Source organism: Canis lupus, chromosome 5, assembly GCF_011100685.1.
Source record: "Canis lupus familiaris isolate Mischka breed German Shepherd chromosome 5, alternate assembly UU_Cfam_GSD_1.0, whole genome shotgun sequence".
Taxonomy (NCBI): domain Eukaryota; kingdom Metazoa; phylum Chordata; class Mammalia; order Carnivora; family Canidae; genus Canis; species Canis lupus.
The window spans coordinates 79,528,651-79,550,691 of record NC_049226.1 but is presented as its reverse complement, the minus strand read 5'-3'; the positions used below and the strand labels follow the sequence as shown (position 1 = coordinate 79,550,691).

The window sequence follows — 22,041 nt, the reverse complement described above, 5'->3', positions numbered from 1 at the left end:
ATTTTTCTTTTTTCTTTTTTTTTTTTTTTTTACTGTTCTCCTGTGATTACCTTTTCATTAGAATTTAAGATATTTTTATCTATTTCCAAAAAAAAAACTTTTTTATGATTCTAATCAGCTCGCATTAAATATATATGTATGCACATATCACTTGTATACATACAGATATACATACATGAAAGAACTTATAGTTTTCCTATCTAAGAAAATACTTTTCTATCTTTTCAGTTCTTGCTTGGGATCTTTTCAACAATTTTATCTATATAGATCTGCATTAGTCAAGGTCTGGTCATAGGCAGAAACCACACCAGTTATTGAACATGGAAAAGATATATAAAGACTTATTAACTAGTGATAGGTGATTAACTTTCTAAAAGAGGTAAAAGAGGACTCTAAGGAATATACGAATAGCAAATGCAGGAAGCAGCTATTATTTGTAGGGCTGAAAGAAAACACTAAAGGGTGGAACAAAGAACTTGGAAGAGGAACCCTCCCCTCAAACCCAAGGCTGAAATTCAGACATCACTGGAGAAGGTGTAGCTCCCACAGGAGAATAGGGCCGAGTTCAAATTATCTTATGTTAAATTTGTCCCTTTGGGGCAGCCCCGGTGGCGCAGCGGTTTGGTGCCGCCTGCAGCCCAGGGCGTGATCCTGGAGACCCTGGATCGAGTCCCATGTCGGGCTCTCTGCATGGAGCCTGCTTCTCCCTCTGCCTGTGTCTCTGCCTCTCTCTCTCTCTCTCTCTCTCTCTGTCTCTATGAATAAATAAATAAAATCTTAAAAAAAAAATTGTCCCTTTGTATGTTTATAGTGTTTTTTTTTTAAATTCTATTGTAATTTTTCCTATTCTCACTTCTAGGTACACATTGCTAGTAGAGAGTGAAGTTATTGATTTTTTGTGTATTTATCTTTACTATCTTTACTCAATTGTCTCATTTATTTGACAAGTGTTTGATTGGAGTCTCTTGGGTTGTCTAAGTATTCAAACATATCAGTACAAAAGAGATAGTGTTATCTATTTTTCTGAATATTCATACCAATGATTTCATTTTCTTACCTCAGTGCATTTACTAGTTTATTAATATTAACTTTAGCAATTTATCTCTTCTTCCAAGTTTTTAAAAATACTTACTTCCCTCTGTCCTTACTTAATTTTGTCTCCTAGATATGTCCAATTCTAGGACTATGTATGAATATCACACCTCATTTCAATTAAAATCTTCTTGTAAAAAAAATCTTCTTGTATGTTTACACTTGATCTTAGCCAAAAGGCCGAGAAGCGATCTTCTTGTATGTTTAATAGATTTTTTCTTTATATATTTAGTTATGTTGTATGGTGCATACAGGTTTATGGATATTATATGCCCTTTATAAACTGTGCTTTTTAACATTATACTGTTAAATTCTGTTCTGTACCTTCACCTTTAAATTCCACCTTTTCTGAAATTCATATTGCTATTTTTGCTTTCTTGCTTTTTTTTTTTTTATCCCCCTGGTTACTCTTTATATTTTCCATTTCAATTCTTCTTTCTCAGTTTCTCATTGTAAAGCCAAAAGATACAGCTGTCACTCTGGAGTTTCTCTAGAAGTTTGCACAGTAACTATGTTTCTGGACTCTAATACTTCTGGTTGCTGTTTCCAGTGAGTGTTGATAGCACTTGATGCTACCTTTATTCAAAAGTAAGCATTTCATATTTACTCTGTTATTTCCATACCTATTCACCCCTAAAAGAGGGGATAGTGCACTTGAGCTGGGCATAAAAGGAGATAAGAAATGAGCACGTGAAAAGAAGGGATTAATAAGACGGGAACAATGAGAGGAAAAGCATGAAGGGGAAAAATATATCACAATGGGAAAGAATGCAGAGCAGACCAAATTGGTCAAGGATGAAAGTTTGTGTGAGAAGAAGAGTTATGGTAGAAGGTAATGCTGGATTATTTTGGTGCTGATCACGCTTAGTGTAAAGACTTTGAATCTCATCCTGTAAATAGCAAGAAGCATTTGAAAGTATTGGAGCAGAGGTAGTAGGTACACCATAGCTGCTTATAATTATTGATTTCACAATGGTTATACTGGGTGCATTGGAGTGGTGTGAGAAAGAAAGCAATTTGGTAACTGGTACAATAACATTTCACAAAAGAAAAACTTTAAAGGATCAATAATCATTTGGGAATAACAAATAGCTTCACAAATTATTAAGTAAATGCACATTAAAACAACTATGTGGTAGCTTTCTTCACCCTCAAAATCATTTTAAAGTATAATAATCAATGTTATCAGAGAAAGTGACCTTGACTCTTTCATTTGCTGCAATTGGGCATAGAAAACATTTTAGGGAAGAATTTGGAAATTTGGACCCAGATTTCCTAAAATAACAAAAGTACTTTGACCTATTTTTTTTTGTCTGAAGACTAATCATAAAGAAATCACAATCATAAGTAAACAAGTCTGTGTTTAACATTTTAGATACAAAAATCTCCATTGCAGGACTGTTTTTAATAGCAAAAAAAAAAAAAGCCACTGAAATATTAGGAGTGAGGTGTGATGTTGAATAAATGGTAGTACAATTATGGTATATTCATGCAGGCAATATTCTTTAGCTATTAAAGATGGTGGCTTGGAGGCCTGGGTGGCTCAGCGGTTGAGCATCTGCCTTTGGCTCAGGACATGATCCCAGAGTTCTGGGATGGAGTCTCACATTGGGCTCCCCAAAGGGATCCTGCTTCTCCCTCTGCCTACATCTCTGCCCCTCTCTCTCTCTCTGTGTGTCTCTCATGAATGAATAAATAATCTTTTAAAAAAAATAAATAAAGATGGTGACTATCAATAGTGAAATATGGTCATAAGTCAATGTGTTTATCCTTTCCTTTTGGTGTCCAGAACCACCTGTGTCATAAAGCAAGCTTCTAAGTCTGCAGGGATCTATCTCTGGGTTTGTTGTTCTGTTTCATTGGTCTCTTGCTGTGACACCACACTGTCTTAATCACTATAGCTTTATAAGTCTTGAACCTAGTAGGTCTAATTCCCCTGACTCTGGATGCTATGTGAACAATAGATTTGGGTGGAGGGACAAAGGGTGAACAAGTGAGACACCGTTGTAGTAGTTGAAGGTTGAGGTAGCAGGGGAAAAGTTTTTGAAAAAAAAAAAAAAAAAAGAAGTTACTCTAGTGCTCTACCAAGCCCAGGGTAATATAGGGCAATAATAAGAACTTCTTACCCCCATCCATCAGCAGCTCAATAAAATAAAACTCAATAAAATAAAGCTCAATAAAAACAACTCCTCTCTTCTCAAACCAGTTTTAAAATTATGAAGGAGGAGAAATCAGTTGCTAGGCAGAGTGTTGAATTTAAGGCTCTTTGTCCCCTAACTCACCCACCATGTCTTCCATTTATGGACTGAGATACAGAGGAGGTACATACACCTCCCCCAACTACCACATCCCATTGATCTTTCAACTACAGTTTCCAGAAAGTGTGGATCGTCTCGTCTAGTTGCTGCCATTATAAACACTGTGAATTAGGACTTCAACATTGACTTGAGCCAATGGTGAAAGAAGTGTAACATTGTTACTCACACAACAAACATTAAGAAATCCCAAATGGTTTTGCTTTTTTAGAAGAGCTAATAAATGATGTCAAGGGGTTTCCTTCCTTCCATGAATTAAAGTTGAGCAAGTAGGTGGTGAAAGCCTTGCTGACATGGCTGAAAAATTCTATCGAAGAGCTGATTAAAGGTCTGGGAGAGAAAATGGTCCAAGACCATTTTCTAAAATAATTTTTCAGGAGTTTTCTACAGTACTAAAGAATTACAAGTTAGTAATGACCTTCTTAAATTTGAACTGTTCTAGGATTTAAAACTGTAACTTCAATGATTATGATCCAGAACAGCATGGAAAACTTGTTGGTTCTATACTAAATGTGTGTGTGTGTGTGTGTGTGTGTGTGTGTGTGTGTGTGTAGGACATGTATATAATGTAAAGTAAGAGGTAGGTATTATTATCTTTAAAAAGAAACCAAATGAAGTATCAAACATAACTTTTTAAAAAGTTCCCTATAATGAGAAGAAGGGAACACAATGAAGAGGGCCATGATAAATGTCAGGAGTTAAGCTTGTTGGACTATACCTTGTTTTGTACATTTGGCCTTGAAACTGTGTGAAGATTTACATAATTATAAAACAGAAGCAAAATTTTAGAAGTCATTCTTAAAATCAGGATGAAATAAATAGGCCCAACTATGTGTTCAATGGGTGGTATGACCACAGAGATGGACTTGTCTCAATGAACTTAAAACATAGTAATTGGACGTGTGTCATTAAGGATAAAAAGAACTGCAAAAAAATATTAAAGTGTTTCCAGTAATGACATTAGGGATAGTTATAGTGTCATTGTTATTCTGGGACCATTGGGTATATAGAGTGGGAAAAAGCAAATAATTATTTAGGTTAGCATCACAGAAAACTAAGTTTTCAGCATGGGTAAAAGGAAATAGAGCAAAAGGATCCAAAAATTAAATTGAAACCTTATAATTCTGAACTTGAATAGAAAGTATCACTATTAACTACTTATACCATATTTTATCTTAAATATATGTGTGCCTCATAGTTTATATAATTTACATATTAGGTTGTGTATGTGTGTTTCCTTAAACAGTGATGAGCACATTAGCAATGACCTACCCTAGCATCCAGATTGTGGTCTCTAAATATCACTTATCCGTGAAAAATTCCAGGGCTCCTAGGAGAAATGGCTGATTTCAGGTCTGCAGCAAGAAATAGACAAAATGAACTTGGAACATTTTGTCATGCCAGAAAGCAAATACTCATGAGCCAACTTGAAGAAGCTTCTAATGGCTAAACATTAATACGATTACCAATGATAATAACCACAATTAATTTCATTGGATTTAAATACAACAAATTAAATAGGCTTAGATTTAGGAGTTCGTAATTTTTCAAAACAACCAACCAAACAAAACCCAAAGACTCGAGGTAACAAAATCATGGGAAACTCCTCTCTATGGAAGTATGCCAGTTTTATTAGAAAAAGTTCTGAGGGATGGGAAGAGGAGGGGGAGGAGGTTGGAATGATAGAATTAAATGATCACCATTTTGTAATCCTTAATGGATCCAGGCAAAAATCATCAGTGATGATTCACATCAGGAAAAGAGAGCTAATCAAAACATTAAACCCCTCCTGATAGAGATACAAACACCACCACCTATGAAGTAATCTTTCCAAAGAAGTGAATCTAATGAAGCCTCTTGATCCAAAAGCCACTTTACCAAAGATGAGAGGAACAGCAGAACATGTAAACACCACCACGAGGATAAAATCTGCAAAATCCAGGCTGTTTGAAACTCTACAGGACACATGACCCAGTTTCTTCAACAACAACAGTGAATTTCCAAGGACAAAAAGAGTTTGAAAGGGAACCTATTGATTAAAGAGATTTAAGAGACCTGGCAGTCACTCTCCAAGTACAGAACCTTATGAGATCTGGATTCAAACTTTCAAAAGGTAAAATTTGAAAGGACAATCTGGAAAATTTAAACACTGACTGGGGTATCTGATGATGTGAAAGAAAAATGTGGGGGTGTGATAATGGTATTAGGGTTATGCTTTTTAAAATATCTCATTATCTTTTGGAGAGGTATACTAAGATAGTTACAGATGAAGCATATCTGACACTGGCTTCAGAATCATAACAGCGTGGAAACTGGGGTGAGCAATCAACCAAGACTATCCATGAGTTGGTGAGTGTGGAAGCTAAGTGATAGGGACATGGAAGTTTATATTTTTATATTATGAAAAGTTTTAAAAAGACAATCTACATAATTTCATTTTACATATGTATATAATTCAAAACTTGGCATTCTTTAGGAAATAACCAATCTGCCCTCTTAGGCTTCACTTTTTGCCCCATTGTGGGCTCTCTTATCTTCTCCATTAATTGCCTCCCTTGCTTCTGCTGCCAACAGTGAGTTGATGGGCCACTGGCAGGGGCTGGAGGAGCTGGCTAAGCTGCTATAGCCCAGCCTGCCCCGTGCATGCTACATTCCCTCCACATTCACGTTGCAGGAGTATATGGAAATCCCATCAGTTTTATGTGCAATAATATAATGTAGAGTTTATTTTAGCAGCATCACTTTTTTCAGTAACTTTGTGAGTCATTATAGTCCCAAGTTTACACAATCATTCATAGTCTGAAAGGGTTAGCTTAAATTTTTTGCTTAGACTTTATTGTATAGGGAATTCGTAGACCGTAGTAGTGTCAAAGAGAGGAGTTTCTGAAGCTCTCTAAATTTCTACACCAAAGAAGTATTCAGAGGCATGGCCTGAGGCACGGAAGGAGAATTTTATCATGTACTGCTTCATTTTGTTCTTTAAACAAGGATGATCTTGTGCACCCACCCCTAGTAGGACTCATACTTTTGCTTTTGTTTTGCCATTACCTCTCTAGCTGGACTGACAGTGGCTTGATTTTCTGGCTGACAGGAATTGAACAGAGAGGCAAAAGAGACAGAACGCCATATTGTCCACATATCCTGGCCCCCTTAGACTCTTGGGGGTCAACCTTCAGGGAATCTCATTTGGATGAGCCAGTCCTAAGAGGCTCTTCCATAGTGCCAGCAGGGGCCTCTATGGCACCTATGTCGCTGGAGGTAGAATGTAGTTGGACTCTCGTCTTGTAATCCATCTCACCCAAAATTCCTGACTCGAGAGCTCTGCTTCATAAAAGACAGTACAGTCAAGCCAAGGGGCCATGGAATGAATAGCCACCCAACTGGTGAGAAATGGAAGCTGAGAAGCAATCTGACAATTTCTCTCTCTTAAATTAGAGAAAATGGATCTGGAGACTTTGGGAACCTCCCAGCCCCACAAATTTAAGTCCCTAGGCCCAAGTGCTCTAATTCTTCACACTGGAAAACTTAGAAGCCTCAGGACTGGCGGCAACTACAAGTCTGTCTCTGGATGCTCAACTCATTAAACTCTGTGAAAGCAATTTGACAGCATCTGGGACGTGTTTTGTCATTAGGGGTGGGACTGGCACTGTTATTTATTTTAGCTGGGAAGAGGTGTGTGTGAAGGTGTCTGCATGCGAGAGTGTATGTTTCAGATGTAGGTGTCACTGAGTTTGTGTGTGTTAGGAAGGGGTGTGAGTTTTTTGAGGGCTTCATCACTATTTTTGTCTGGTGTGGTTCCTCCTAGAGAAATGGCCCTAAGCCCCTGAGTTTAATTCATCTGGCAATTCTGTGCTTTTCTTCCAACGTTACTAGAATCATCCAAAGCACTGTCCTTCCTCTCGACCATTTTGACCAGATCATTCTGAGCAGCCACAGAGAATCATCTCTGAATTTTACATGCCCCTGTCCTTTCACCTGGAGGAGGGGGTTGTCATTCTAATCGAACAACAACTTTATTACATGATGTGAGGAGTAAAATCTCCTGAATTACTTTCACTAAATTCCAGTTTAAATAAAGTCTTGCAAATAATTACTTGAACATAAATTATTTACCCATTAATTCTTTATTTGAATTTGGAGGAATTCAAATATGTTTTCTGGCAAGTGCTTCATGATAAATGACTTGCTTAATTGGCAGTAAGAGTGTTATTCTTATAATTTCTAGTGTATAATAAGCAGAACCCAGCCATTTCTGTCTCATGTGTTCCTTTTTAAACCCTTTATCTCCCTTAAAAAAATCTTGTTTAATAGATCACAGACATGATCTTTTAAACTGTTTTCAGTAGTTATGCAAAATCTTCACAAAAGTACTGGTGGGCAGACTACAGGGACTTCTCGACTTTAATCAGCCATGAGAGTAGCAGGATTTAGAAGTCATTTCTCAACTCAGGATCACCTGCAGAAAATGAAAAGTCCCAGGGAAGACTGCTGAGTATAAAATGCCATTGTGTACATAGACTTTTATGGACTCTGAAAAGCCCTTTGACTCCTTGGAAATAGAAGCTATGTTGGAAGTGGGAAGAGTAGAAAAATTTGTGTGACATGCGCATGTGAACGCAGCACTGATGTTTAGGCTTAAAAAAGAGTGAAGAGGTCTGGGAAGGGGGCTCGTAGCCACTGAAAACCTTAACTGCTTGCCCAGAGGGGCTGGGCCGAGACCTTGAATGGGAGGGAAAGGGCATCAAGATCAGTGAGAGAGACTTTGAACTGTGTGCTAGTGACATGGACTTCAGAGCCCCAAACCAGACAGCAATAATCCAAGAACTGGAGCAAGGTATGGAAAATGGGCTCGGCATGAGGAAGAAGAAACCATATTTAAAGGAAGCATGATAAAGGATAACTACTGTTTAGGAGAAGCTGTAGACCTCACTAGTGTCTACTAAAGCAAACCGAGATGGGTGACATGGGGTTGCAAAAAGCCCACTGGTTTCTGCTGGCAGATGGAGCTTCCAGTCCTGCCTATGGCACTTCTCATTATGTGACCTTGAGCAACTCATTTCACTTCTTCGGGCTCAGTTTCATCACCCATACAGTTGGGGGTTAGAATGGCAGACTTTCAGAACGCTTACAGATGTAACATTCTACAATTCAACAATGATGTAGAAGAGGAGAGAGTTTGGCTCTCTAAAAGCACTCCAAAGTTAGAGAATTATCTCCCAAAGCTTTTTTCTTCTCTTCACTCCTAAGCATCTTGCAGCTCTGGGGAGCAGCCACCCATGCATCTATGATAGACTGTCCAGAAAACAGGAAAGGACCCATCAAGTCGTACGATGGCTAGATGAAGAGGAGAATGATCTAGATTTTATCGTGGCTGGGGAGGTTGAATTTCAAAGCAGTCAATACCAGGAGAAAAGAAGCAGCAGTCTCAACCATAGCCCAAGATTGCCTCTTGACTGAGCCCGGGCACTGTGCTCTCCATGTCGACCCTGGAATGGAAGCCTCTCCCAGTTGACCCTAATAACATGGTAATCACACCGACAGCCCTACCATAAATAGAGAGGGGGGAAAACTCACAGCCAGGAAATTTGAGTTGAGCCTACATCATATTATGGGGTTAGCACATGGGCTTTACTGTACACTGGCTAACCACGCCAGGCACCTCTGAGCTTCCTATTTATGTTCATGTACCACCCAATTAACACCCCATTAATGGCTGCACACATACATGGGCTTTGCCTTGTCACCACTGCCCTGCAGCTCTTAACTCCCCCCAACCTGCCTTCCCATATAATAGAACCTTAATTAATACTCTCCCATTCAGCCAGAACACAAGCTGTTAAAAAAAAAAAAAATCAAATGGTTTTTGATGAGAGGATGTATGCAACTTGTCAAATGTAGCCATTCTGTGGGTCTCAGAAACAGACACCTAGGTGAGAAGCTGGGTGGGTTACAGGGACATGTGCCAGGTGCCATGAAAGCCATCACCATACAATTGGTTTTCTGACTGGATTTGAAGTATTTCCAAAGAAAGGCTGCTGTTGTCTATCTGTTCTCACTGGCACTGGTCTTTTATGGTTATGCGGCAACCAGAAACCAGAAGGTTGAGGTGGGAAGCTGGGAGCTCGGTGTGAAAACTCCTGCCTTGAAGTTGCAGTTTCAGGTGATGAATAATTCCTTGCCTTGTAGCATGGAAGGAATCTTTTGTGTGTCTTAGAGCCATATCACGGACAGACTGACCAAGTGATATATTGAAACGATTTCATAGGTTTGGTTTCCAGGGCCTTGGAGCTTCAAAAGGGCCTTAAATACAATCTCAAAACCAAGGAGGGACCATCCTCATTCTAAGTAATTAAGCGGAGTGTTCTATAGTCTGTAGTATATTTTGCTTGGTAATACATTGCTACTTGATCCTGTCTGTGCATCCAAGTCATTTGGAGCTTGATAAAAATACAGATGCAGAGGTGGGAGCTCCTGAGTATGAATCTCGAAGAGTAGCTAGCACCTACCATTTTAACAGGCATGCGTGGTTTTATTGCACAGTCAAGATTGGAAACCTCCAGCAGGGTGCTTTATGGTTAAGCCAGAAACTTTCACCTGTGTCATTTGGTGAAATTTTGGTTCTCCCTACAACCTGTGAGACAGGAATGCTTTCCTCATTATATTGAGAAGCCAGGGAGAGAATCGAAAAGCTCCAGTGCTTTGCTCAAGGGCACAGGGCTGGTAGGTACCCGAGGCAGCCTGGACCTCCACTGCAAGGACTGTCTTCATGGGGCCTGCGTAGTTGCTCAAGATCTGTCAGTTAGGAGCCCCCTGCTTGGTTTAAATCTCTGCAACTGCCATCTTGAAATTCTTAATAATTTTTGAACAAGCGCACCACAATTTCATTTTGCACTGGGTCCCACAAATCATGTAGCCAGTCCTCCTGTGTACATCGTGTTGCTTCAACCATTAAATCCATGCTGGGGAATAGGGAGTGTTTCCCCCCAAAGTGAATCCCAGTTCCAGAAACGTTAGCTTACGTGTGCTAGATTGGCGCCCCAGGGGAAAATAATAACAATATATGAAAAGACTTCCACTTACTGAGCACTGTGTTCTGAGCCTTTCCTAGATTTGATCACCTCATTCTCACAACAACCCAGTATCATTATTGTCACCATAATTTCCAAGTGAGGGAACTGAGACACAGAAAAATTAAGTATAAAAAGAGAGGTCATGCCTATATGATGACAGTGGTTCTGGATTCAGATCTCACCTCTGCCACTTATCAGCTGTGTGACCTTAAGCAAGTTACTTGACATCTCTGAATTTCAATTTCCACAACCAGCAAAATGAGGGTAATAATAATTGCTTTAGAGAATTGTTCTGAGCATTAAATGAATTAATATGAACAGAGAGTCCAGCACACAGATACTCAATGAATACTGGGGCCTTTAACAACCTTTGCACTCAAGAATATTACCCATTACATACCGAAATAGGTATTTAAATGGTACCTTACTTAAGGATCTGAAGTGTTTTCACAGCACTGGATAATATAGTCAAGGTGCAATTAGCCATACATTATAATATTTTTAAGTGATTCAAGTGACACTTCTTATGTCTAAGTGTAATCTTTCCCACTTTAGCATTTATCATAGTTTAATAACTTCTGAATGCTGTTGAATTAAAATACCATTCTGTCTGGGGACACATTGACCCTTAATGTGGTAAAACTCATCCAGAGCTCAGCTAGAGCCTCGCAAAAGGCTCTCCAGAGCAACTGAACTCATATGCTCTTTGGACAAAAGAGAAGACCCTAAGTAAAGTGGAGAGTCTGTGACCTTCTGGAGAAACCAGACAGCTTCACACCCAAGTGAGGAAAAGGCATAGGCTAGGGGCTTACTCATCATAATGATATCTCAACAACACTTTACAGAGATTTTTTTTTTTTTTGGTAATTCTCCCATACTTAATAAGCTCATTTGTTCCACTCAACAACCTGTGTGGTAAAAAGATGTGATGTTAAGATTTTCTTCAATGGTCTCCTCTATATATGCCCAGCAGAGTATGCCTACCATATGCCTATATCCTGTATTCAGTGCTGTATGTAGATTAACCCTCAGAGCTCTCATACAACCTGCAGGGTAAGTAATACTGCCCATTTTACAGATGGGAAGAGTGAGGCTCAGTGTCTAGAATCAATGTGTTTGATGGTGGAGGATGCCAACCCAGAGTGGGCTGGCCAGAGCCTGTACACCTTAAGTCCTTATTCTTTCCATCCTCAAGCCATATGTTCTTCATACTCTTTGATGAGAAGGAAGAGGCCAGGCATAAGGAAGGTGGTCAGTAAATCCTCAGTGAATGAAGAATGTGAGCTGGATAGAAGAATACTATGGCCTTGTGAACTGGCTTGAACATGTGACCTACTCAAATGTACCATTGTTCTAAATTATTTGAAAGCTATGAAATATTTTTTAGGGACCACTTTTCTTTTCTTTTCTGTATTGCATGCCATTCTTCCTCCTTCACGTCCTGAAGAGAACCAGCTTGATTTAAGGGCATGTGGTCTTCTTGGGCAGTTAGCCATCTTGGTTCAACAGTTTCATGAAAACTCTTTCTGTCTTGTACATCTCAGACCTGGCTCAACACCCATGGACTGTCATTCTCCCAGTGACCATTCCCTGGGAGAGAATTTAATATTTTGTAAGCCATGTGAGGTCATTGAAGAGAGAAATCCCTTCATTCTCCAGAAGTTTCCTGGTGAGCCCCTTGGGACCTGGGCAACTAGATGAAGATTGCTCACTGGGTGAGAGAGGAAGTGTGTACATATGTGTGTGCATACACTTGCACTCAGTGCCCATTCCAGCAGAGTGAGGGCAAAGGACCCCACAGGCAAAGTGTTCATGATGTGCTTTCCCAAACTGGGTGCTCAGAATGTTGGGAGATAGTTGTTAGACACGAACCCTCCAGCTGTCTCAGAGAACATTAGAATCCCAACCACAGTGGAAGATCGTATGAGATATGGTGATTTGAACTGGACTCTGTAGTCTTGACATGGTCATAGAGCCCTCTGAGAAGTAATGAAATCTTAGAGCCGGGAAAGAATTTTCACATGCAATCCACACACACACACACACACACACACAGTTTTGTAAGTAGTATCAAGTGATTTGTGAAATCTGTGAATTCCTCTATAAAAGTACTGCTCTATGACATTTCTTTCCAGTCTCAAACAGTCTCTAAGACCTATGTTTTTCTCTTTTATCCATTGCTTTCTGTCACTTGTTCCACTTACAGGTCAAAACAGGGCAGGGTTATATTTTCTACAGCTTCTTAATTCACCGAGTTATATCATAAGTCCTTTTCCATCTTCCTGCAAAATCTTCAGAATGACCATTCTCATGGCTGCAGAATATCCCATCTGGTAGCCATCTCACCCTTTTCTTAAGGCCTCTGTTATTGGTGGACATTGCTTTGGTCTCTAATTTTTGTCTATTTTAAGCTAATATTTCAGCAAGCAGTTTGCCCCCAGCATTGCCCATTCCTTGTTCACACTGTCAAACCTTTTCCATTTTCTGGAAGTATAATGGTGGCCATCATTTCTCTTTGCTTGATTTAAATGTATTGCTCTCTGTCCTTCCTGCCTGACCTCAGTGCAGTGCCTTTCTTCTCTACCTCCTCACCTGGAGGCGTGATTCTATCCCACCTTGCCACCACCAGTTGTTCCTTTTGCTTCTCTCATACCTTTGGCTTTTCCCTTTCACCATGCCTGCCAGATTCCTTTCGTCTAGATCAGTCTCGCCTCCATGAATTTGCAAGTGCTGATTCCTCTGCCTGGAGTACTCTTTCTTGCCACCTGCACCTGGGAATCTGTACCAAGCGTTAGGCTGAGAAGAGCCATTGCTTCACAAGATGACGCCAAGGGGACAACGTGACTTTCCATAGGGGCTATAGAGCGTTATAAGCTGAGCTCCGGAGGGCTCATGTGGCTCTGTGCCCATGCCTAAGGAGTCAGTCTCTGCAGAAGTGGAGATTTTCGGGATCTTTATAGGTTCCCAAAGCAGACCTGTGTACTGGAAAGAAGTCAGTGTTTAGAATGGGGCTGACATTAAATCAAGTCACAGCTCTGCCATTTACTAACTCTGTGACCCTACATATGTTGCTAAACACCAGTTTTTTCCATCTGTAAAAGGCTTCGTGAGATGTTCCCTGGCCCGGTGTGGAGCCCCTTCGTTAGTGTCTCATACATGGTCTTTCTCCACTGTCACGAGCCTTCCCAGGCTGGCAGCGTCTGGCCTCACACTTGGCTCAGAGCAGACACCCAATAAATATTTGTTGAATGAATAAACATTGACTGGCAGCTCTAAGGCGTGGGCACTGGCTCTCATCTGCATCCTCGCTTGTTGCAGCCCGGGCCAAGCAGTAGAGGCCGGGAGCCTGCAGTGGCCCAGGGCGATCTCTACTTGAAGCGATTGGGAGCGTGCACACAGCCGGGCAGCAGCTGTCCCCACAGAACCCGCTTGGCTGGGTGCCTCCACAGAGACACACTAATGGTTACAATCCCTCCTGTTCCTTCGGCCGAGTGCCGCTCTCCTCAGAACATGTGGCACTTCACAGAGTTCATCTCAGGGACATGAGGGGGTCAAGTGCCACACACTTGCCGGGTGCCCTGTGGAGGCTCATGTCCTCTTCCTGCAGGTGGAAAGATGGCAGAGAGTGCTTTCAACAGCTCTGCCACCATGGGGCCTAGAGAGCTAAGTCAGGATCTCTTTCTGGTCTTGGTGCATCTGGGCAATTCCATGGGCCTGGGTCAGGCTCGGCTGATCTTGGCCGGGCCTCGTGATCTATCTGCAGTCCCAAGGTCTAGGCTTTGGCTCTGTCACTTTTGTGAATGGAAAAATGTCCCCCCCAGTGGCAACTGTGAGATGGGAAGAGGGAGATAAAACCTCGCAGACCTAGACTGCTCACTAATAAACAGTGCAAGTCTACAAACTTCTTAAAACTCAGTCCCAAGGGTTTAAAACTATACAGAATAGGAACGTCGTGCAATTCCCCAGCTCAAGTTGGGATGATGGTGGGCCAAGAGGTTTGCTATGCCCAGGAATTCTGCAACCATGCCTCACCCAGGCTAGATCATGCTCCTCTGTGATAGCATCCTGTGGTTTTCCTCTCTGACACTTGGCTGATTTGTAATGATTTATTAGCTTGATTATACATATAATTACACATATAGTCTCCTTGACCAGACTGAAAGCTCTGTGAGGTCAGAGAGTACTTTTGTCTAGTTTACCAGATATATCTATATATCTATATCTATCTATCTCCATTATAGATATAGATATAGATATATATATATATATATATATATATATATATATATATATCTCCATTACTAAGTACACAGCACTCAACAAGTCTTTGCTGAATGGATGAATGAATTATAAATCTCAAATGAATAGGAAAAAATAAGCCAACAAAAATCAAGTTACAGGAAAGGAAACACCTTGTATCAGGATAAAATGGCATTTATTCTGGATATACCTAAACGAGAGCCTTACTTGTAATTTCGACCTGCATTTGTACAGTGATATTAGTTATTCTTTGTTACACAAAATTGATAATGTACATTTCTATCACTCTGTAAGGTCAGGGATCTATCTGTCTTGCTTACCCATTGTATCCTAGGGGTTAGCATACTACATAGCACAAATTATGTACTAAATAAATATTTGCTGAAGGATAGATGGAAGGAGACTGCAGATGCTTTAAAATTCATCAGTCCATGCCCCATTAATTAAGAATATTGGATAATTAAGACATACTCTAATTGAGTTTTTCTCTTTACATTTTATTTATTTATCTTGTATTTATCATCATTCTCTGCCTCATCTAGAAAGAAAAATTGAAGTGCCAGCAAAATAAGTTTATTATGTACTATTCTTTTACTCAACAAATATTTATTATGTGCCTATTTTAAGCTATGCACAGGGTTTGGTGATGAGGCTGTAACGGGAGAAAAGACAGTTCATAGTGTCTGTCCTCGTAGATGTTCTAGAATTGAAAACATTTTGGCCAACCAAGTCAGTAGAATCTGGAGTAGTGTTTAAAATATGTACCAGTTAGCTTTTGCTGCATAACAAACCACCCCAAAACTTTGTACTTGAAAACAAAAACCATTGATTTAATTTGTGACTCAGCTTAGTCGTGTCAGCAATTTGATCTGAGCTCATCTGGGCAATTCTGCTGACCCAGGTCACATTTAGCTGATCTTGGCTAGGATTCATTTCAGAGTCTGCAGTGAGCTGCTAGGCTGGCTAGGGATTGGCTGAATGTCATCTGGAGTACCTCAGTTCTATTCCATGTGGCCTCATTTTCCAGCATGTTAGCTGTGACTTATTCACATGGACATCTCAGGGTTCCAAGAGGTTGAAAATGTAAGCTGCATGGATGCTGAAGGCCTAACCACCAGAACCCACACAGTGTCACTTCCGCTGTATTATTTTGATCAAGAAACATACAAGTCCAGACCAGATCCAAGTGATAGAGAAATAGATTCCACCTTTGGATGGAATGTGTTACAACGTATTATGGTCATTTTTGAAATCTACTACAACGTATATTTTATTATGATAAAATTCCATAACATAAAATTTACCATCTTAACTATTTTTAAGTGTACAGTGCAACAGTATTAAATACATTCATAATGTTGTGCAGGCATCACCACCCCCTATTTCCAGAACTCTTCATCTTGTAAAACTGAAACTCTCCCCATTAATAACTTTCCATTTCCCCCTCCCCCTAGCCCCTGGCAACTACTATTCTACTTTCTGTCTTTAGGTCCTCTATAAGTTACTCATATAAGTATAATCATACTGTATTTGTTCTTTTTGTAGCTGACTTTTTTCACTTGGCATAATGTCCTTAAGGTCTATCTAAGTTGTAGCATTTGACAGAATTTCCTTCCTTTTAAAGACCAAATAATATTCCATTGTGTATATATGTGTGTATACACTACCTTTTGCTTATCCATTCATCTATTGATGGACACTTGAGTAGCTTTCACATTTTGGCTATTGTGTATAATGAACATGGGGATAATAATATCTCTTTGAGTTCTTACTTTCAATTCTTTTGGACTTTCTGCACATATTCACCAAAACATGTTTTAAATCTTTTTATCTTACTTTAGAAGTCCTCACTTGTATATAAACTAAGCATGATACTTAGAGAGATACGGAGCTGCCAGGAATTTTATTTGACAACTTTTGGTAACTGTTTTAGATTCCTTAATTCTGAGAGCCTGTCTGCTTTCCCCCTAACCCCATATTAGGGTGATGCTATTATTCATTTTCACCTCCAAGAGACAAAGACTGCTTCATCACTGTAAACGCATGAGGGCAGTATCAGTGGCTAGTGTTCAAGGACCCTATTAGTCCTGCAGCATCTTGCATCAAGCTACATGTCTCAGTCATATACCAGGTATTGAAATATTAGATGAATTCATCCACAGTTCTGGATATATCTTTGTAGCTCATTTGTAGTATCCTTCAGAACACTCTGTGAAGTGTGCCATGTGTGTCTGGTGAGGTCTGACACCCATTAGACACTACTGCTGTAATTGGATGCACCAGGCCCCATGAGCTGGTGCCTAGGTGTGAATTAGATAGAGATGTTTTTGACTGTTCCTCTGGCCTCCTGACTCTGTTCCTGGGTCATCCCATGGCAGTCCAGGCCTCCAGGCAGCATACCTGACCTCAGCTGCCCAAAGATATGGGTAAAACAGTAGGGAACTGTAACAGCTCCTGTATCCTGTTTGCAAACTGACAAAACACTGAGCTCTCAGTGATCTGAGCTTCTACTGATTTCCTCTCCTTGGATGCAGATATTCCTTGGGTAGAGAGTGTTGAGGGAACCAGAGATCCTGGGGAGACAAGGGAAAGCGAGAAGGCACGTAGCCCAGGGTGGAAAGCCAAACCATTTTTGGCTACCATAATTTCTCCCAAATCATGTTGGAACAAGTTGTCTGGGAGGGATTTCCCCTCCGTGAGGATATGAGAAATAAAAGTTGCTTACTAAGTCCCTCTGGGTGCACATTCTTCTCTGAGGGAGCTTAGAAAGCAAATCAACACATTGATTTAGGTTGGTTATAAGCACAGAGGCAGGGGGATGGACTGTGTGGTTAGAGGCAAGTTGACTTTTTTTCAGTCATTGTTTACGGATAGAAATCCCTCGTTTTGGCCATGCTGTTGCCATGTGTTATGGGGAGAACTGTCATCCTCATTTTCAGATAAGTAAAGATGGTCATTTTAGCATAATGTTGCAGTAGAAAGTCGTCTCAAAAAACTATATATTATCTTTGAGTGTATATATATATATATATATATATCTGTTATGTAGAAGGTTATGTAGAAGGTTAAAAAAATAACTTTTTGTAGAAGGTTATGTAGAAGGTTATGTAGAAGGTTAAAAAAATAACTTTTTTAAATGGATGGACACCACACCCCTAATTTGTTCACCTCTACAAAAGTAGAAGGAGATCAGAATTGGAAATGGTAATGAAAGAGAACTTGAGCTTTATCTATATTAGTCTATTTTTTTTTAAAAAAGAATGGATTTCTATGTATCCTTTGTTATTAAGAATTAAATTTGAAAGAGAAAATAAGGAAAGTCACTTCTCTTATCTGATAAGTAGAATCAGCTACCTCCAGACCTAGTGGCTTAAAATGACAGCCATGTATTATTTCTCACAATTCCAGCTGGGCAATCCTACTCTCGCATGACAGCTGGGGCCACCACACGGCTGCAGTACACTGTAAACTAGGTTGGAGCTCCAGGCTCTCTACCCACTTAAGTCCAAGCTTCTTTGCAGAATAGTTACTGGCTTCTAAGGGTACAAGCCCAAATGCAAGCTCTTACCAAGCCTCTACTCTGAATGGAAGGCTGATGTCCCATTGGCCAAAGCACCTCCCATGACCTCAGTGGACTCAGTGTGGGAGGAGCAGACAAGGGCATGAATCCTGGGAGGCGGGTTCACTGGGGGCCACCAGTGTCCGCAGTCTACCGCAGTCCTTTGGTTATTCCAAACCACACGGTTCTCTCGGGGACAGGACTCAGACATATAACATGGTAGTTGCTGACACTTTCCAAGCTTTGACGAGCCCTCCTAAATCTCAAATTCAGGAGGGCAAACTACCCAACTTTCCTCATTTGCTCTTAAACTTGCTTTTGCTTTTTCATTCTCCATTCTCATCTCTACTTTCCTCCCTCATTCAGGATTTTTGGTGGGGAAGGGGCAGGAGGTTTGTGATCCTACATTACTTTGTTTTGCATCACTCCCTGAGCTGTCAGGTCAGAAAAATAGAAAAACTGATCCTAGCAGCTTGCAAAGAGTTAATAAAAGGGACAGCATAAACTTCTAGGTCCTCTCATCAACACATTAAGCTCTCAGTTATTGCATGTATTTAGCACCTGCGCACCAAACACTGCCATATGTACAGTAAGACTGTATTCTCAGGGGTTAACAGTGCCAGCTCTGGACGTGGGTTACCAGCTTCAAATGCTGGTTCCACTCTGTGTAACCTGTGGCAAGCTTCTGTGCCTCAGTTTTTTCATTGGCTGGCTGCGAGGATTAAATTAGTCCATTAGCTCAAGATTATCCATTGCTATTATAATTACCATCGTACCATCATCACCCCCAGGATCTTGCTTAATTCTCCTAACTTCAAGTTGTAGATGTTAGCTCTCTTGTACCTATCAGGAGCCTGGGACACAGACAACTTGAGTAACTTACCGAAGCCACGCAGCTAATATGTGATCAACCCAGGATTCAAACCAATGTCCGTCTGGCTTCACAACTATGCACTCAATCACTACATGATATCTTACTCAGGGTTACAGCCCCTCAGACAAGGTAACTTCTGGTGGGTGATCCTAATTTAGTTTTCTACCAATAGTTGTTTGATCATTTAAAAACGCAACATCTAACAAGACCTGCCCTATGATCAATACCCATCTGCATTGAATCTTTAATGCTCCGTCTTATCAAATTTGTGGTGCAGTTTCCACCACAACTCAGGGGGGAAATAAATGTTCTCTTGACTTTAAACACACACTAACTTGCGAACACCGTGCCTCCAGGCTTTGGTGGCTTGTGGGTGAAGGGAGCCACTCTCAGGTACATCTGCATCAACCCAGTGAGAATGCAGTTCTGGATGAACCATGCCACCACAGGCCCCAGTGAGCCCCACAGTCATGGCCCCTCCATCACCAGGCCTTCCTGTCCCTTATTCCAGGATCTGAGATGTCTCCAGATGTCCCTGGGTGCACAGCACACCACCAGGCAGCCTCTCCACTTTGTCCTAAACTCAGCTGTAATAATAGGAGCTTCTTGGGCTCCAGGGTCTCCCTGCTCTAAACCCTCCTGGCCCCAACACTTTCCCCAAATACTTAGCAAGCCAGAAACTTATCCCCCCATCCTATAGGCTCTAGTCTAACACTTGTCACTGCTGTACAAGTTTCCACATTAATTAGTGTCGTGCCTTCCCAGTACTCCTCCTCCACTCCAGCCAAGTTCCTTGCACTACTGTCTCCTATTTTGCTCTGACCTCTTGTTCTGTGCTCACGCCAGGGGTCCTTGCTGCAATTCCCATTCCTTCTTTTTATGCCCACTTTGAGTCTAATAATCTTTCATGCCTTGTTAGAGCTTCACCACAAAACATTCAAGAAGAGCCCAGCCAATTTTCTTTCTTTACCTCTTCTAAACCCCTTCAATATTTTGAATCTAAAGAGCATGATTTAGCAATTGTCTATTTCTTTATGTTGTCTTTCTTTGTGAGCTGAGCCATCTCCCCAGGCAGAAAGCAAGATCCTCAATTTCCAAAAATTATATTATACCCTCTTTTATAATCTTCATAAGAACAATAATGGATAGCATTTATTAAGTGCTTATTAGGTACCCGGTGGTGTTTTGAGCAGTTTACAAGTGTTACCTTGTTTAGTCCTCACAACCGATTTGTAAGATGACATTATTACCTGCATTTTGCACGTGAAGAACCAAGCCTAGGGGTCAGATAACTGGCACCAAGACATCTAGGTGGCAAGGGATGAAGCCAGAATTTAAATCCTGGTAGTTGGACCACAGCAGCTGCTCTTAGCCACCAGACTTTCGGTAGTTAACACAGAGCTGTTTTATAATCAATACTTGTTGTGAAATGGTTCCCTAAAGCATACACTGTCACTGACTCTATGGAGTAACCACATATAAGGATGAAATACAATCTGAGTTTGTTTCTGTACTGTTGCATTGCAAATTTCCCCCAAAATATAGTTGCTTCAAACAGTGTTTATCATCTTAGCTTCTTTGAGTCAGAAATCCTGGCAGAGCTCAGCCAGGTGCCTCTGGCCCCGGGTCCCACAAAGCCTGCAGCCTAAGTGTCAGTCACCTCAAGGGTTTGCTGCAAGCTCACTTACCAGGTTGTTGGCCAGGTCCAGTTCCTCTTGAGCTAGAGACTGGAGGCTGCCCCCAGTGCCCTGCCATATAGCTTCTCCGCAGTGCAGCTCACAACATGGCAGTTTGCTTCATCAAAGCATGCCAGGGGGAGAGACGGAGAGAGTGCAACCAAGACAGAAGCCACAGTCTTTGTAATCTACTTCTGGAAGTGACATCCCAATGCTTTTGCCATAGTCTGTTCATTAGAAGCAAGTCCCAGGTCCAGCCCACCTCTAAGGGGAGGGTTTTCCAGAGGGTTGCAAATACTAGAAGGTGGAAATCATTCAGAGCCATTTCAGAAACTGCCTACTACAAATCTATAAAAGCAATTAGGAGAGGCCTGCATTAGGAAGGAGCATTCAAGCTGACCCCTGACAGATGAATAAGAGTTGGCCAAGATACATGCATGGGGTGAGGAGGCCAGACAGAAGGAAGGGACTGAGAGGCCTTGGAAGGAGCTGGTCTTGTCCAAAGGACAGCAAGACACTCCATGAGACTAGAGTGTCAGGGGGACAGGGAGAAAGACCCACGATGAAGTGTGGGTGAGCCCTCCGGGCATATCTGGAATCTTCCTCCTCCTGAGAGCAATGAGAAGTCCCTGACAGATTTTCGGGAGTGACATCAGAGTATGGAGAATGTGTTAGAGAAGACAGGAGTGGAAGAGGGTGATGGTGGGGGGTAGGAGGCTATTACAGCTGGGGAGGAAGAGATGTGATAAGTTTGAGATAAAACTGAGATGAAGAATTGACTCAACCATCCTCCCGTCCAAGACAAAGGATTGTTCAGATTTCAAAGTGCTCAACAGTTCCTGCTAGATGAGACCTAACTGCTTCCACACTGCTGTCTGGGAGTCCTGAGTAAAACTGTCATCCTCCGACTCTGTTTAGAATCTGGAGGAAAGGGGTCCCTTTAGGGTAAATCCTCTTGGCTCCTGATAGGATCACCTTGCCACTGAGCTGGCTCCTCTGGAATAGGGCTGTGCGCATTCTCTAGGCCATGTGTGTGCCTCTGTGGGTCTCTCTTTCTCCTCTGTCCATCTGTCTGCCTGCCTGTCTTCTAAGGGGCTCTGGCCTTCCCTTTTCTCTTCTGACTTGCCATCTGAGATACCCAGGCCATTTCCATCACCATCTGTTCCCTTCCAGAAGACTTCACCACTGTCTTCCC

The 22,041-nt window shown here is 41.2% G+C and overlaps 1 long non-coding RNA gene and 1 pseudogene across 35 annotated transcripts in view; one reads left to right on the top strand and one right to left on the bottom strand.

The window, feature by feature from the left end:
- LOC111096046 overlaps positions 1-22,041 on the top strand; it is a 267,063-nt gene that overhangs the window by 5,788 nt on the left and 239,234 nt on the right. The window lies entirely within an intron of this gene.
- Positions 1,147-1,284, bottom strand: LOC119872066 (annotated as a pseudogene).